Source organism: Hippopotamus amphibius, unplaced genomic scaffold (assembly GCF_030028045.1).
Source record: "Hippopotamus amphibius kiboko isolate mHipAmp2 unplaced genomic scaffold, mHipAmp2.hap2 scaffold_175, whole genome shotgun sequence".
Lineage (NCBI taxonomy): Eukaryota > Metazoa > Chordata > Mammalia > Artiodactyla > Hippopotamidae > Hippopotamus > Hippopotamus amphibius.
Window position 1 is genome coordinate 77,410 of NW_026648315.1, and position 15,746 is coordinate 93,155.

At 53.3% G+C, this 15,746-nt stretch overlaps 6 non-coding genes across 6 annotated transcripts; all 6 read right to left on the reverse strand.

Moving 5' to 3' along the window:
* Positions 1 to 1,980: 1,980 nt before the first annotated feature.
* On the reverse strand, positions 1,981 to 2,061 carry LOC130843121 (small nucleolar RNA SNORD115). The gene has a single exon (XR_009050727.1). It is a non-coding gene; the product is annotated as a small nucleolar RNA SNORD115 (small nucleolar RNA).
* Positions 2,062 to 4,559: 2,498 nt separating this feature from the next.
* Positions 4,560 to 4,640, reverse strand: LOC130843122 (small nucleolar RNA SNORD115). The gene has a single exon (XR_009050729.1). It is a non-coding gene; the product is annotated as a small nucleolar RNA SNORD115 (small nucleolar RNA).
* Positions 4,641 to 7,138: 2,498 nt separating this feature from the next.
* On the reverse strand, positions 7,139 to 7,219 carry LOC130843127 (small nucleolar RNA SNORD115). Its single transcript, XR_009050734.1, has one exon. It is a non-coding gene; the product is annotated as a small nucleolar RNA SNORD115 (small nucleolar RNA).
* Positions 7,220 to 9,718: 2,499 nt separating this feature from the next.
* On the reverse strand, positions 9,719 to 9,799 carry LOC130843135 (small nucleolar RNA SNORD115). The gene has a single exon (XR_009050742.1). It is a non-coding gene; the product is annotated as a small nucleolar RNA SNORD115 (small nucleolar RNA).
* Positions 9,800 to 12,295: 2,496 nt separating this feature from the next.
* On the reverse strand, positions 12,296 to 12,376 carry LOC130843137 (small nucleolar RNA SNORD115). Its single transcript, XR_009050744.1, has one exon. It is a non-coding gene; the product is annotated as a small nucleolar RNA SNORD115 (small nucleolar RNA).
* A 2,495-nt stretch (positions 12,377 to 14,871) lies between these two features.
* LOC130843102 (small nucleolar RNA SNORD115) lies at positions 14,872 to 14,952 on the reverse strand. The gene has a single exon (XR_009050709.1). It is a non-coding gene; the product is annotated as a small nucleolar RNA SNORD115 (small nucleolar RNA).
* Positions 14,953 to 15,746: the final 794 nt, after the last annotated feature.

Here is a 15,746-nt window from a genome sequence, read left to right on the forward strand (position 1 = left end):
TAACAGGTACCTCAGTGTCTCCCCAGGGAAGGACAAGCCTCATGGATCCTTCAAGGGGCACAAGGCCTGGTGCCAGGGTTGCTTTGCGGGGACAACATGGAGGTTTTGTCAGGGCGAACGGAGACATTCCTCTGGTCCCCACCCTGGTCTGGGAAAGAGTGTTCTGGGCAATGTCGCATTCGGCTTGTCCATGTGCACAACACCCTGACAACAAGGCCTAGAGGTCCCACACAGTGGACACTCACATGAGCTGGAGTGAGCTCTCTTGTTGGTCAGCGGCTTCCATAGAGGAAGGCCTCCCCAGGAGATGCCTCAGGCCTATATCTGTATGCTGTACCCCCCCAGGAGATGCCTCAGGCCTCTATCTGTATGCTGTACCCATGAAAGGCCCTGTCCAAAACAACTGGCCTATCTGAGGGCCCACGATCCCTTGCAGAGACCTGGGAAACCCCAGTCCAGCAAGGTAACCACCCTTCAGCTCGCACAAGAGCCAAGAGCATCTACCTGCCAAGTCCCTGATGAAGGGTCCTTGTTGCCACTCATCATGTCCAGGCCTGGAACCAGATCCTCTCATACAACGCTTCTTGGAAGTCACTAAAGCAGACCCCACAACTGACCATATGCCCAGTAAATGATTGTGCATTGCCTCGACATGCACAGAGATCTGTGTGGTTGTTCCCCAGGGCACCTCCGAAGGAAATGTTGCCCCCATGTTCAGTCTTACTAGAATTCATGTCGAACGAGTTGATTTTCAGGACCTGCCATGTGCTCCGGTGGATGGGGTGCCACGTCAAGCATTCCTCCTTGGGGAGCACAGAGATTCCCAAACAGGACACCTTTCTTCTGTGGCAGTGTACACCCCTGTGCCCTTTGCAAGGCCACCAAACAACAGCCAGGCAGCTACTCCCTCCTCAGCCCAAATCCCGGGGCCAACGCTCCCCTTCAGGGAAACAGGGCCGCACGATGGACATGATCCCAGGATCCCCAAGGGCTCTGCAAACGTTCATGGAGGAATGGACATCCAGAAGGCTTTTGTCCTCTGGAGGGGGCTCTCTGACAAACCAGTGGCTTCCAGAGAGGAAGTCCACCCCAGGAGAAGCTATGGTCCTGTGTGTGCACGCAGACCCCATCAGAGGCCCCATTTGGATCAAATGGTTCCAACAACGCAGTGTGATCCCTGATAGGGTCCTGTCACAACCCCATTCAAGACCAGGGCATGTCCTTCAGCTCTTGAAATAACCAGCAGCATCCTGCTTCCAAGCACCTGAGGATGGGCTCATGCCAGACTCTCCCATCTCTAGGCATGGGGCATGAGCCTTCCCTACTGACAGGTTTTGGGAAGCCATAAAGCACACACCACAAGGGACCATCCCCTCAGTTGGGGAGCATACTCTGGCCCTAGGTGCACGGAGATCTCTACAGATGTTCCGCCTGGGGCCAAGGAAGAAAACACTGCGTCTATGTGCTCTCGGACTAGAATACAGCTCTAACGAAGGCATGTGAGTGCACAAGATGTGAGCCCATACATTTGGGGCAACAGCAGACATTCCTCCTTGGTAGGAAGGAGGGTTCCAAAAGACTACCCTGTACTGGCTGCTGCAACAGGGGCCAGCCCATAGTTCAAAATTTTCTGGGGCCTCTAGGTAGCAACAAAATGAGCCACACACTGCGAAACATTCTGGCTGTGGTGAGTCCATTCCAGAGGCGTTGCCTGAAACATGAAATTCAGAGAAGAAAGGCTTAAGGAAAGACTCCCCCCATGGCCTCAGAACATGTGTGCCCTGGCACTAGGGAGCAGGATAAAAAACCAAAGGCAGCAACAGGTCTTGGCTACGTGGAAGCCTCCTAGACTCGGAGGAGTCTCAAGGGATTTCGTCGAGGGAGAGGGTGCTCCAACACCCACACGCACACCCACACCCACACCCAGGGCTCTGGAATGGACCAAAAACCCACACCATCCTGCCCCTCGATACCTCCGGTAGGCCTCAGCGTAATCCTATTGAGCATGAGTTTTTGGTCATCAGCTCTCTTCAGGACCATATGAGTTGTCATCATCGACCCAACCGAGGCACTCCTCACTCACCTGCACACTGCCACCTGCAAAGGCTTATCTCAGATGCTTCCTGGAAAGAAGGATGCCTGAAGGGATGTGCCATTGGGTCTAATCCAGGTGCTGGGCCAAGGCTCATGTTGATTGCCCCAGGGAACATAGACCAAACACAGATGATCTTCCTTTCCCTGGGGACGATGTTTGCCAAGAGGTGAGAAGGACAGCTGTGAGCACTCCAATTCCATGCTAGATGCATTGGGGGACATGTGTGATACACGTTCATACATCAAATGATGCTGCAAGAAATACCTGCAGCAATACATCCAGGAACACAGTGCCCAAATGTACCTCCGTGTAGAGACAGGAGCACAAAGCTGAAACCCATACAAACAGCTTTCTACATAGATTCCTTTATGCCTCCCTTCCTCCATAATGCTCTAGCTCCCTCCCTTTTGACCCCCGTCCTTGGCTTCCTCCCTCCTTCCTTCCATACTTACAAAGATGAAGGGATGAGTGAACAGGTGGATCAAAGCCGACCTATTTACCTTCAAAGTGTCAGGGATGGATGAAATAACAGGTACCTCTATGTCTCCCCAGGGAAGGACAAGCCTCATGGATCCTTCAAGTGGCACAAGGCCTGGTGCCAGGGTTGCTTTGCGGGGACAACATGGAGGATGTGTCAGGGCGAACGGAGACATTCCTCTGGTCCCCACCCTGGTCTGGGAAAGAGACTTCTGGGCATGTCGCTCTTGGCTTGTCCATGTGCACAGCACCTTGACAACGAGGCCTTGAGGTCCCACACAGTGGACACTCACAGGATCTGGAGGGAGCTTTCTTGGTGGTCAGCGGCTTCTGTAGAGGAAGGCCTCCCCAGGAGATGCCTCAGGCCTATATATGTATGCTGTACCCATGAAAGGCCCTGTCCAAAACAACTGGCCTATCTGAGGGCCCACGATCCCTTGCAGAGACCTGGGAAACCCCAGTCCAGCAAGGTAACCACCCTTCAGCTCGCACAAGAGCCAAGAGCATCTACCTGCCAAGTCCCTGATGAAGGGTCCTTGTTGCCACTCATCATGTCCAGGCCTGGAACCAGATCCTCTCATACAACGCTTCTTGGAAGTCACTAAAGCAGACCCCACAACTGACCATATGCCCAGTAAATGATTGTGCATTGCCTCGACATGCACAGAGATCTGTGTGGTTGTTCCCCAGGGCACCTCCGAAGGAAATGTTGCCCCCATGTTCAGTCTTACTAGAATTCATGTCGAACGAGTTGATTTTCAGGACCTGCCATGTGCTCCGGTGGATGGGGTGCCACGTCAAGCATTCCTCCTTGGGGAGCACAGAGATTCCCAAACAGGACACCTTTCTTCTGTGGCAGTGTACACCCCTGTGCCCTTTGCAAGGCCACCAAACAACAGCCAGGCAGCTACTCCCTCCTCAGCCCAAATCCCGGGGCCAATGCTCCCCTTCAGGGAAACAGGGCCGCACGATGGACATGATCCCAGGATCCCCAAGGGCTCTGCAAACGTTCATGGAGGAATGGACACCCAGAAGGCTTTTGTCCTCTGGAGGGGGCTCTCTGACAAACCAGTGGCTTCCAGAGAGGAAGTCCACCCCAGGAGAAGCTATGGTCCTGTGTGTGCACGCAGACCCCATCAGAGGCCCCATTTGGATCAAATGGTTCCAACAACGCAGTGTGATCCCTGATAGGGTCCTGGCACAACCCCATTCAAGACCAGGGCATGTCCTTCAGCTCTTGAAATAACCAGCAGCATCCTGCTTCCAAGCACCTGAGGATGGGCTCATGCCAGACTCTCCCATCTCTAGGCATGGGGCATGAGCCTTCCCTACTGACAGGTTTTGGGAAGCCATAAAGCACACACCACAAGGGACCATCCCCTCAGTTGGGGAGCATACTCTGGCCCTAGGTGCACGGAGATCTCTACAGATGTTCCGCCTGGGGCCAAGGAAGAAAACACTGCGTCTATGTGCTCTCGGACTAGAATACAGCTCTAACGAAGGCATGTGAGTGCACAAGATGTGAGCCCATACATTTGGGGCAACAGCAGACATTCCTCCTTGGTAGGAAGGAGGGTTCCAAAAGACTACCCTGTACTGGCTGCTGCAACAGGGGCCAGCCCATAGTTCAAAATTTTCTGGGGCCTCTAGGTAGCAACAAAATGAGCCACACACTGCGAAACATTCTGGCTGTGGTGAGTCCATTCCAGAGGCGTTGCCTGAAACATGAAATTCAGAGAAGAAAGGCTTAAGGAAAGACTCCCCCCATGGCCTCAGAACATGTGTGCCCTGGCACTAGGGAGCAGGATAAAAAACCAAAGGCAGCAACAGGTCTTGGCTACGTGGAAGCCTCCTAGACTCGGAGGAGTCTCAAGGGATTTCGTCGAGGGAGAGGGTGCTCCAACACCCACACGCACACCCACACCCACACCCAGGGCTCTGGAATGGACCAAAAACCCACACCATCCTGCCCCTCGATACCTTCGCTAGGCCTCAGCGTAATCCTATTGAGCATGAGTTTTTGGTCATCAGCTCTCTTCAGGACCATATGAGTTGTCATCATCGACCCAACCGAGGCACTCCTCACTCACCTGCACACTGCCACCTGCAAAGGCTTATCTCAGATGCTTCCTGGAAAGAAGGATGCCTGAAGGGATGTGCCATTCGGTCGAATCCAGGTGCTGGGCCAAGGCTCATGTTGATTGCCCCAGGGAACATAGACCAAACACAGATGATCTTCCTTTCCCTGGGGACGATGTTTGCCAAGAAGTGAGAAGGACAGCTGTGAGCACTCCAATTCCATGCTAGATGCATTGCGGGACATGTGTGATACACGTTCTTACACCAAATGATGCTGCAAGAAATACCTGCAGCAATACATCCAGGTACACAGTGCCCAAATGTACCTCCGTGTAGAGACAGGAGCACATAGCTGAAACCCATACAAACAGCTTTCTACATAGATTCCTTTATGCCTCCCTTCCTCCATAATGCTCTAGCTCCCTCCCTTTTGACCCCCGTCCTTGGCTTCCTCCCTCCTTCCTTCCATACTTACAAAGATGAAGGGATGAGTGAACAGGTGGATCAAAGCCGAACTATTTACCTTCAAAGTGTCAGGGATGGATGAAATAACAGGTACCTCTATGTCTCCCCAGGGAAGGACAAGCCTCATGGATCCTTCAAGTGGCACAAGGCCTGGTGCCAGGGTTGCTTTGCGGGGACAACATGGAGGATGTGTCAGGGCGAACGGAGACATTCCTCTGGTCCCCACCCTGGTCTGGGAAAGAGTCTTCTGGGCATGTCGCACTTGGCTTGTCCATGTGCACAGCACCTTGACAACGAGGCCTTGAGGTCCCACACAGTGGACACTCACAGGATCTGGAGGGAGCTTTCTTGGTGGTCAGCGGCTTCTGTAGAGGAAGGCCTCCCCAGGAGATGCCTCAGGCCTATATATGTATGCTGTACCCATGAAAGGCCCTGTCCAAAACAACTGGCCTATCTGAGGGCCCACGATCCCTTGCAGAGACCTGGGAAACCCCAGTCCAGCAAGGTAACCACCCTTCAGCTCGCACAAGAGCCAAGAGCATCTACCTGCCAAGTCCCTGATGAAGGGTCCTTGTTGCCACTCATCATGTCCAGGCCTGGAACCAGATCCTCTCATACAACGCTTCTTGGAAGTCACTAAAGCAGACCCCACAACTGACCATATGCCCAGTAAATGATTGTGCATTGCCTCGACATGCACAGAGATCTGTGTGGTTGTTCCCCAGGGCACCTCCGAAGGAAATGTTGCCCCCATGTTCAGTGTTACTAGAATTCATGTCGAACGAGTTGATTTTTAGGACGTGCCATGTGCTCCGGTGGATGGGGTGCCACGTCAAGCATTCCTCCTTGGGGAGCACAGAGATTCCCAAACAGGACACCTTTCTTCTGTGGCAGTGTACACCCCTGTGCCCTTTGCAAGGCCACCAAACAACAGCCAGGCAGCTACTCCCTCCTCAGCACAAATCCCGGGGCCAACGCTCCCCTTCAGGGAAACAGGGCCGCACGATGGACATGATCCCAGGATCCCCAAGGGCTCTGCAAACGTTCATGGAGGAATGGACACCCAGAAGGCTTTTGTCCTCTGGAGGGGGCTCTCTGACAAACCAGTGGCTTCCAGAGAGGAAGTCCACCCCAGGAGAAGCTATGGTCCTGTGTGTGCACGCAGACCCCATCAGAGGCCCCATTTGGATCAAATGGTTCCAACAACGCAGTGTGATCCCTGATAGGGTCCTGGCACAACCCCATTCAAGACCAGGGCATGTCCTTCAGCTCTTGAAATAACCAGCAGCATCCTGCTTCCAAGCACCTGAGGATGGGCTCATGCCAGACTCTCCCATCTCTAGGCATGGGGCATGAGCCTTCCCTACTGACAGGTTTTGGGAAGCCATAAAGCACACACCACAAGGGACCATCCCCTCAGTTGGGGAGCATACTCTGGCCCTAGGTGCACGGAGATCTCTACAGATGTTCCGCCTGGGGCCAAGGAAGAAAACACTGCGTCTATGTGCTCTCGGACTAGAATACAGCTCTAACGAAGGCATGTGAGTGCACAAGATGTGAGCCCATACATTTGGGGCAACAGCAGACATTCCTCCTTGGTAGGAAGGAGGGTTCCAAAAGACTACCCTGTACTGGCTGCTGCAACAGGGGCCAGCCCATAGTTCAAAATTTTCTGGGGCCTCTAGGTAGCAACAAAATGAGCCACACACTGCGAAACATTCTGGCTGTGGTGAGTCCATTCCAGAGGCGTTGCCTGAAACATGAAATTCAGAGAAGAAAGGCTTAAGGAAAGACTCCCCCCATGGCCTCAGAACATGTGTGCCCTGGCACTAGGGAGCAGGATAAAAAACCAAAGGCAGCAACAGGTCTTGGCTACGTGGAAGCCTCCTAGACTCGGAGGAGTCTCAAGGGATTTCGTCGAGGGAGAGGGTGCTCCAACACCCACACGCACACCCACACCCACACCCAGGGCTCTGGAATGGACCAAAAACCCACACCATCCTGCCCCTCGATACCTTCGCTAGGCCTCAGCGTAATCCTATTGAGCATGAGTTTTTGGTCATCAGCTCTCTTCAGGACCATATGTGTTGTCATCATCGACCCAACCGAGGCACTCCTCACTCACCTGCACCCTGCCACCTGCAAAGGCTTATCTCAGATGCTTCCTGGAAAGAAGGATGCCTGAAGGGATGTGCCATTCGGTCGAATCCAGGTGCTGGGCCAAGGCTCATGTTGATTGCCCCAGGGAACATAGACCAAACACAGATGATCTTCCTTTCCCTGGGGACGATGTTTGCCAAGAAGTGAGAAGGACAGCTGTGAGCACTCCAATTCCATGCTAGATGCATTGCGGGACATGTGTGATACACGTTCTTACACCAAATGATGCTGCAAGAAATACCTGCAGCAATACATCCAGGTACACAGTGCCCAAATGTACCTCCACGTAGAGACAGGAGCACATAGCTGAAACCCATACAAACAGCTCTCTACATAGATTCCTTTATGCTTCCCTTCCTCCATAATGCTCTAGCTCCCTCCCTTTTGACTCCCGTCCTTGGCTTCCTCCCTCCTTCCTTCCATACTTACAAAGATGAAGGGATGAGTGAACAGGTGGATCAAAGCCATCCTATGTACCTTCAAAGTGTCAGGGTTGGATGAAATAACAGGTACCTCTATGTCTCCCCAGGGAAGGACAAGCCTCATGGATCCTTCAAGTGGCACAAGGCCTGGTGCCAGGGATGCTTTGCGGGGACAACATGGAGGATGTGTCAGGGCGAACGGAGACATTCCTCTGGTCCCCACCCTGGTCTGGGAAAGAGTGTTCTGGGCAATGTCGCACTTGGCTTGTCCATGTGCACAACACCCTGACAACGAGGCCTTGAGGTCCCCCACAGTGGACACTCTCAGGAGCTCGAGGGAGCTCCCTTGGTGGTCAGCGGCTTCTGTAGAGGAAGGCCTCCCCAGGAGAAGCCTCAGGCCTATATCTGTATGCTGTACCCATGAAAGGCCCTGTCCAAAACAACTGGCCTATCTGAGGGCCCACGATCCCTTGCAGAGACCTGGGAAACCCCAGTCCAGCAAGGTAACCACCCTTCAGCTCGCACAAGAGCCAAGAGCATCTACCTACCAAGTCCCTGATGAAGGGTCCTTGTTGCCACTCATCATGTCCAGGCCTGGAACCAGATCCTCCCAAACAACGCTTCTTGGAAGTCACTAAAGCAGACCCCACAACTGACCATATGCCCAGTAAATGATTGTGCATTGCCTCGACATGCACAGAGATCTGTGTGGTTGTTCCCCAGGGCACCACGGAAGGAAATGGTGCCTCCATGTTCAGTCTTACTAGAATTCATGTCGAAAGAGTTGATTTTCAGGACCTGCCATGTGCTCCGGTGGATGGGGTGCCACGTCAAGCATTCCTCCTTGGGGAGCACAGAGATTCCCAAACAGGACACCTTTCTTCTGTGGCAGCGTACCCCCCTGTGCCCTTTGCAAGGCCACCAAACAACAGCCAGGCAGCTACTCCCTCCTCAGCACAAATCCCGGGGCCAACGCTCCCCTTCAGGGAAACAGGGCCGCACGATGGACATGATCCCAGGATGCCCAAGGGCTCTGCAAACGTTCATGGAGGAATGGACACCCAGAAGGCTTTTGTCCTCTGGAGGGGGCTCTCTGACAAACCAGTGGCTTCCAGAGAGGAAGTCCACCCCAGGAGAAGCTATGGTCCTGTGTGTGCACGCAGACCCCAGCAGAGGCCCCTTTTGGATCAAATGGTTCAAACAACGCAGTGTGATCCCTAACAGGGTCCTGTCACAACCCCATTGAAGACCAGGGCATGTCCTTCAGCCCTTGAAATAACCAGCAGCATCCTGCTTCCAAGCACCTGAGGATGGGCTCATGCCTGACTCTCCCATCTCTAGGCATGGGGCATGAGCCTTCCCTACTGACAGGTTTTGGGAAGCCATAAAGCACACACCACAAGGGACCATCCCCTCAGTTGGGGAGCATACTCTGGCCCTAGGTGCACGGAGATCTCTACAGATGTTCCGCCTGGGGCCAAGGAAGAAAACACTGCGTCTATGTGCTCTCGGACTAGAATACAGCTCTAACGAAGGCATGTGAGTGCACAAGATGTGAGCCCATACATTTGGGGCAACAGCAGACATTCCTCCTTGGTAGGAAGGAGGGTTCCAAAAGACTACCCTGTACTGGCTGCTGCAACAGGGGCCAGCCCATAGTTCAAAATTTTCTGGGGCCTCCAGGTAGCAACAAAATGAGCCACACACTGCGAAACATTCTGGCTGTGGTGAGTCCATTCCAGAGGCATTGCCTTAAACATGAAATTCAGAGAAGAAAGGCTTAAGGAAAGACTCCCCCCATGGCCTCAGAACATGTGTGCCCTGGCACTAGGGAGCAGGATAAAAAACCAAAGGCAGCAACAGGTCTTGGCTACGTGGAAGCCTCCTAGACTCGGAGGAGTCTCAAGGGATTTCGTCGAGGGAGAGGGTGCTCCAACACCCACACGCACACCCACACCCACACCCAGGGCTCTGGAATGGACCAAAAACCCACACCATCCTGCCCCTCGATACCTCCGGTAGGCCTCAGCGTAATCCTATTGAGCATGAGTTTTTGGTCATCAGCTCTCTTCAGGACCATATGAGTTGTCATCATGGACCCAACCGAGGCACTCCTCACTCACCTGCACCCTGCCACCTGCAAAGGCTTATCTCAGATGCTTCCTGGAAAGAAGGATGCCTGAAGGGATGTGCCATTCGGTCGAATCCAGGTGCTGGGCCAAGGCTCATGTTGATTGCCCCAGGGAACATAGACCAAACACAGATCTTCCTTTCCCTGGTGACGATGTTGGCCAAGAGGTGAGAAGGACAGCTGTGAGCACTCCAATTCCATGCTAGATGCATTGGGGGACATGTGTGATACACGTTCATACATCAAATGATGCTGCAAGAAATACCTGCAGCAATACATCCAGGAACACAGTGCCCAAATGTACCTCCACGTAGAGACAGGAGCACATAGCTGAAACCCATACAAACAGCTTTCTACATAGATTCCTTTATGCCTCCCTTCCTCCATAATGCTCTAGCTCCCTCCCTTTTGACCCCCGTCCTTGGCTTCCTCCCTCCTTCCTTCCATACTTACAAAGATGAAGGGATGAGTGAACAGGTGGATCACAGCCAACTTATGTACCTTCAAATTGTCAGGGATGGATGAAATAACAGGTACCTCTATGTCTCCCCAAGGAAGCACAAGCCTCATGGATCCTTCAAGTGGCACAAGGCCTGGTGCCAGGGTTGCTTTGCGGGGACAACATGGAGGATGTGTCAGGGCGAACGGAGACATTCCTCTGGTCCCCACCCTGGTCTGGGAAAGAGTGTTCTGGGCAATGTCGCACTCGGCTTGTCCATGTGCACAACACCCTGACAACGAGGCCTTGAGGTCCCACACAGTGGACACTCACAGGAGCTGGAGGGAGCTCTCTTGTTGGTCAGCGGCTTCCGTAGTGGAAGGCCTCCCCAGGAGATGCCTCAGGCCTATATCTGTATGCTGTAAACATGAAAGGCCCTGTCCAAAACAACCAGCCTATCTGAGGGCCCACGATCCCTTGCAGAGACCTGGGAAACCCCAGTCCAGCAAGGTAACCGCCCTTTAGCTCGCACAAGAGCCAAGAGCATCTACCTGCCAAGTCCCTGATGAAGGGTCCTTGTTGCCACTCATCATGTCCAGGCCTGGAACCAGATCCTCCCAAACAACGCTTCTTGGAAGTCACTAAAGCAGACCCCACAACTGACCATATGCCCAGTAAATGATCGTGCATTGCCTCGACATGCACAGAGATCTGTGTGGTTGTTCCCCAGGGCACCACGGAAGGAAATGGTGCCTCCATGTTCAGTCTTACTAGAATTCAGGTCGAACGAGTTGATTTTCAGGACCTGCCATGTGCTCCGGTGGATGGGGTGCCACGTCAAGCATTCCTCCTTGGGGAGCACAGAGATTCCCAAACAGGACACCTTTCTTCTGTGGCAGCGTACCCCCCTGTGCCCTTTGCAAGGCCACCAAACAACAGCCAGGCAGCTACTCCCTCCTCAGCCCAAATCCCGGGGCCAACGCTCCCCTTCAGGGAAACAGGGCCGCATGATGGACATGATCCCAGGATGCCCAAGGGCTCTGCAAACGTTCATGGAGGAATGGACACCCAGAAGGCTTTTGTCCTCTGGAGGGGGCTCTCTGACAAACCAGTGGCTTCCAGAGAGGAAGTCCACCCCAGGAGAAGCTATGGTCCTGTGTGTGCACGCAGACCCCATCAGAGGCCCCATTTGGATCAAATGGTTCCAACAACGCAGTGTGATCCCTGACAGGGTCCTGGCACAACCCCATTGAAGACCAGGGCATGTCCTTCAGCCCTTGAAATAACCAGCAGCATCCTGCTTCCAAGCACCTGAGGATGGGCTCATGCCTGACTCTCCCATCTCTAGGCATGGGGCATGAGCCTTCCCTACTGACAGGTTTTGGGAAGCCATAAAGCACACACCACAAGGGACCATCCCCTCAGTTGGGGAGCATACTCTGGCCCTAGGTGCACAGAGATCTCTACAGATGTTCCGCCTGGGGCCAAGGAAGAAAACGCTGCGTCTATGTGCTCTCGGACTAGAATACAGCTCTAACGAAGTCATGTGAGTGCACAAGATGTGAGCCCATACATTTGGGGCAACAGCAGACATTCCTCCTTGGTAGGAAGGAGGGTTCCAAAAGACTACCCTGTACTGGCTGCTGCAACAGGGGCCAGCCCATAGTTCAAAATTTTCTGGGGCCTCTAGGTAGCAACAAAATGAGCCACACACTGCGAAATATTCTGGCTGTGGTGAGTCCATTCCAGAGGCGTTGCCTGAAACATGAAATTCAGAGAAGAAAGACTTAAGGAAAGACTCCCCTCATGGCCTCAGAACATGTGTGCCCTGGCACTAGGGAGCAGGATAAAAAACCAAAGGCAGCAACAGGTCTTGGCTACGTGGAAGCCTCCTAGACTCGGAGGAGTCTCAAGGGATTTCGTCGAGGGAGAGGGTGCTCCAACACCCACACGCACACCCACACCCACACCCAGGGCTCTGGAATGGACCAAAAACCCACACCATCCTGCCCCTCGATACCTTCGCTAGGCCTCAGCGTAATCCTATTGAGCATGAGTTTTTGGTCATCAGCTCTCTTCAGGACCATATGAGTTGTCATCATGGACCCAACCGAGGCACTCCTCACTCACCTGCACCCTGCCACCTGCAAAGGCTTATCTCAGATGCTTCCTGGAAAGAAGGATGCCTGAAGGGATGTGCCATTCGGTCGAATACAGGTGCTGGGCCAAGGCTCATGTTGATAGCCCCAGGGAACATAGACCAAACACAGATCTTCCTTTCCCTGGGGACGATGTTGGCCAAGAGGTGAGAAGGACAGCTGTGAGCACTCCAATTCCATGCTAGATGCATTGGGGGACATGTGTGATACACGTTCATACATCAAATGATGCTGCAAGAAATACCTGCAGCAATACATCCAGGAACACAGTGCCCAAATATACCTCCACGTAGAGACAGGAGCACATAGCTGAAACCCATACAAACAGCTCCTTACATAGCTTCCTATATGCCTCCCTTCCTCCATAATGCTCTAGCTCCCTCCCTTTTGACTCCCGTCATTGGCTTCCTCCCTCCTTCCTTCCATACTTACAAAGATGAGGGGATGAGTGAACAGGTGGATCAAAGCCATCCTATGTACCTACAAACTGTCAGGGATGCATGAAATAACCAGTACCTCTATGTCTCCCCAGGGAAGGACAAGCCTCATGGATCCTTCAAGGGGCACAAGGCCTGGTGCCAGGGTTGCTTTGCGGGGACAACATGGAGGATGTGTCAGGGCGAACGGAGACATTCCTCTGGTCCCCACCCTGGTCTGGGAAAGTGTGTTCTGGGCAATGTCGCACTCGGCTTGTCCATGTGCACAACACGCTGACAACGAGGCCTTGAGGTCCCACACAGTGGACACTCACAGGAGCTGGAGGGAGCTCTCTTGGTGGTCAGCGGCTTCTGTAGAGGAAGGCCTCCCCAGGAGATGCCTCAGGCCTCTATCTGTATGCTATACCCATGAAAGGCCCTGTCGAAAACAACTGGCATATCTGAGGGCCCACGATCCCTTGCAGAGACCTGGGAAACCCCAGTCCAGCAAGGTAACCGCCCTTCAGCTCGCACAAGAGCCAAGAGCATCTACCTGCCAAGTCCCTGATGAAGGGTCCTTGTTGCCACTCATCATGTCCAGGCCTGGAACCAGATCCTCCCAAACAACGCTTCTTGGAAGTCACTAAAGCAGACCCCACAACTGACCATATGCCCAGTAAATGATCGTGCATTGCCTCGACATGCACAGAGATCTGTGTGGTTGTTCCCCAGGGCACCACGGAAGGAAATGGTGCCTCCATGTTCAGTCTTACTAGAATTCAGGTCGAACTAGTTGATTTTCAGGACCTGTCATGTGCTCCGGTGGATGGGGTGCCACGTCAAGCATTCCTCCTTGGGGAGCACAGAGATTCCCAAACAGGACACATTTCTTCTGTGGCAGCGTACACCCCTGTGCCCTTTGCAAGGCCACCAAACAACAGCCAGGCAGCTACTCCCTCCTCAGCACAAATCCCGGGGCCAACGCTTTCCTTCAGGGAAACAGGGCCGCACGATGGACATGATCCCACGATGCCCAAGGGCTCTGCAAACGTCCATGGAGGAATGGACACCCAGAAGACTTTTGTCCTCTGGAGGGGGCTCTCTGACAAACCAGTGGCTTCCAGAGAGGAAGTCCACCCCAGGAGAAGCTATGGTCCTGTGTGTGCACGCAGACCGCATCAGAGGCCCCATTAGGATCAAATGGTTCCAACAACGCAGTGTGAACCCGGACAGGGTCCTGGCACAACCCCATTGAAGACCAGGGCATGTCCTTCAGCCCTTGAAATAACCAGCAGCATCCTGCTTCCAAGCACCTGAGGATGGGCTCATGCCTGACTCTCCCATCTCTAGGCATGGGGCATGAGCCTTCCCTACTGACAGGTTTTGGGAAGCCATAAAGCACACACCACAAGGGACCATCCCCTCAGTTGGGGAGCATACTCTGGCCCTAGGTGCACGGAGATCTCTACAGATGTTCCGCCTGGGGCCAAGGAAGAAAACACTGCGTCTATGTGCTCTCGCTCTAGAATACAGCTCTAACGAAGGCATGTGAGTGCACAAGATGTGAGCCCATACATTTGGGGCAACAGCAGACATTCCTCCTTGGTAGGAAGGAGGGTTCCAAAAGACTACCCTGTACTGGCTGCTGCAACAGGGGCCAGCCCATAGTTCAAAATTTTCTGGGGCCTCTAGGTCGCAACAAAATGAGCCACACACTGCGAAACATTCTGGCTGTGGTGAGTCCATTCCAGAGGCGTTGCCTGAAACATGAAATTCAGAGAAGAAAGGCTTAAGGAAAGACGCCCGCCATGGCCTCAGAACATGTGTGCCTGGCACTAGGGAGCAGGATAAAAAACCAAAGGCAGCAACAGGTCTTGGCTACGTGGAAGCCTCCTAGACTCGGAGGAGTCTCAAGGGATTTCGTTGAGGGAGAGGGTGTTCCAACAACCACACACACACGCACACCCACACCCAGGGCTCTGGAATGGACCAAAAACCCACACCATCCTGCCCCTCGATACCTTCGGTAGGCCTCAGCATAATTCTATTGAGCATGAGTTTTTGGTCATCAGCTCTCTTCAGGACCATATGAGTTGTCATCATCGACCCAACCGAGGCACTCCTCACTCACCTGAACCCTGCCACCTGCAAAGGCTTATCTCAGATGCTTCCTGGAAAGAAGGATGTCTGAAAGGACGTGCCATACGGTCTAATAAAGGTGCTGGGCCAAGGCTCATGTTGATTGCCCCAGGGAACATAGACCAAACACAGATCTTCCTTTCCCTGGGGACGATGTTTGCCAAGAGGTGAGAAGGACAGCTGTGAGCACTCCAATTCCATGCTAGATGCATTGGGGGACATGTGTGATACACGTTCATACATCAAATGATGCTGCAAGAAATACCTGCAGCAATACATCCAGGAACACAGTGCCCAAATGTACCTCCACGTAGAGACAGGAGCACATAGCTGAAACCCATACAAACAGCTCCTTACATAGCTTCCTATATGCCTCCCTTCCTCCATAATGCTCTAGCTCCCTCCCTTTTGACTCCCGTCCTTGGCTTCCTCCCTCCTTCCTTCTATACTTACAAAGATGAAGGGATGAGTGAACAGGTGGATCGAAGCCATCCTATGTACCTTCAAACTGTCAGGGATGCATGAAATAACCAGTACCTCTATGTCTCCCCAGGGAAGGACAAGCCTCATCGATCCTTCAAGGGCTACAATGCCTGGTGCCAGGGTTGCTTTGCGGGGACAACATGGAGGATGTGTCAGGGCGAACGGAGACATTCCTCTGGTCCCCACCCTGGTCTGGGAAAGAGTGTTCTGGGCAATGTCGCACTCGGCTTGTCCATGTGCACAACACCCTGACAACGAGGCCTTGAGGTCCCACACAGTGG